Here is a 1,768-nt window from a genome sequence, read left to right on the forward strand (position 1 = left end):
AAAAATATGGAACGCTTCACGATTTTGCGTGTCATCCTTGCGCAGGGGCCATGCTAATCTTCTCTGTATCGTTCCAATTTTAATATATGTACTGCCTAAGCGAGTACATTTATATCAGAAATAATGACTTCTATATACACGCTATCATATTTTATTTTCAAATATATAAATGTGAATTCTGTTAAACGCGAGTCTCCTAGGTTAAAAACGCATTAAATGAATCGTTGTGTGATTTTCCATAACCTTATCACCTTATAAGTTTAGTTTATATTACATCTAATAATAAAGATGATTTAATAATATATTTATTTATACGTCTTATACCTACAGTCTTTAAAAAGATGTCATTTAAATATGAATAGAAAATGGACACAAAAGCAACTTAGTACAAAGCAACAAGGCTGCACTACTTGTATTTAAATTCTTTTGTTTTATTCATCAATCTTTTTGTTTGCATATTGGCGTCGTGTCTTCCCTAAAACAATGCCTGCATTCGTTACGTTGAGTTCTCTACAAAGTCATCTACTCTATACTTTTCCGAAAAGAATCTGCATACATCCATCTGCGTACGATTCATCACACACACACACCAAAAAACGCGAGGCTATTGAAAGTCAACCGACAGTTAAAAAGTCAACTGAAAAGTGTTAGCGACGAACGAGACGAACTTCAAAATCGACTTGAAACCGATGCACACGTTCGAGATTCGCAAGAGAATCCATCTCCCATCAAGCAGTTGGTCGAAATGTACGCCAGCGTTCTGAACGTGCCCATAATGGAATTGAGGAACGAACGTACAATCAACGGACTGTCAAAGGCTTTGCTTTCTGGTTCCGCCTATTGATCAAGAAACGTTTAATTTCCTTGATATCAAACTCAAACAAATGAATACAATCTGAATAGCCACAAATTCGTCGCCGGTTCGTTATGGCAAATTATTCGACAGTTGCAATTGTTCAACTTAAACAAAAACAAACTAACCGCCGAAATCAATCACAAAATAACTGCCAAGAATCTCTCTGATGAATATCAACGGTTCACCGTTCTGATTGTTCCCATCGTTGTCAAGGAGGACGCGGCTCGTCGTAGACAACCGTCACTGTAAGAGAACACGTCAAAGTAATGCACATCATCCATGATGCATTCATGGAACTTGATGAACGGAGGTATGGACAGTGGAAACATTATGTAAGCTTGTCTTGTGCAAGCTTCCTTGATTTCAGATGTTACTGCTTTTCCGTTCCACAGTACGCACTCTTTTGTCGTCCAGTGAACGATACCTTCCACGCCCGTCCGCTGTCGGTAGTCATCGCCCGTTAACACTAGGTTTTGTTGCGGATCGTACAGACCGACAATGCATTCATCGTTTAAAACGTCCACGGACAGACACCATCTCTGGAACGTTTTGCAAAATCCACTGTTTTCGGCTGCATCCAACGCTCAACAAACGTATCGGCGCACAAGCATCAAAGATGGAATCAAGCGTATCAATCGTAACAGTCTATGCTCTCTACTCGAAGAAACTGTCGAATCGATTGCCAGCTTGTTGTCTAGAAACTTGTACTGAAAAAAATCGTCTCGTTCTTTTTCGTTACAAAACACCCCAGGCATTTTCCATAACGGAAACATACAAGTCTGTATTTTCACCATGTCCGAACATGAAGCGAATAGTTGATCGTCGACAACGACGACGAGACGAGTGCGATGGCATCGTTCCGCTTCTATCATTGTCAAAACAATGGAAACTCCGTCATCGCACAACCGTTGG

General features: G+C 40.0%; 1 non-coding gene across 1 annotated transcript; it reads right to left on the reverse strand.

The window, feature by feature from the left end:
* Positions 1-107, reverse strand: LOC140057862 (U6 spliceosomal RNA). The gene has a single exon (XR_011846981.1). It is a non-coding gene; the product is annotated as a U6 spliceosomal RNA (small nuclear RNA).
* Positions 108-1,768: the final 1,661 nt, after the last annotated feature.

This window comes from Antedon mediterranea, chromosome 8 (assembly GCF_964355755.1).
Source record: "Antedon mediterranea chromosome 8, ecAntMedi1.1, whole genome shotgun sequence".
NCBI classification, from domain to species: domain Eukaryota; kingdom Metazoa; phylum Echinodermata; class Crinoidea; order Comatulida; family Antedonidae; genus Antedon; species Antedon mediterranea.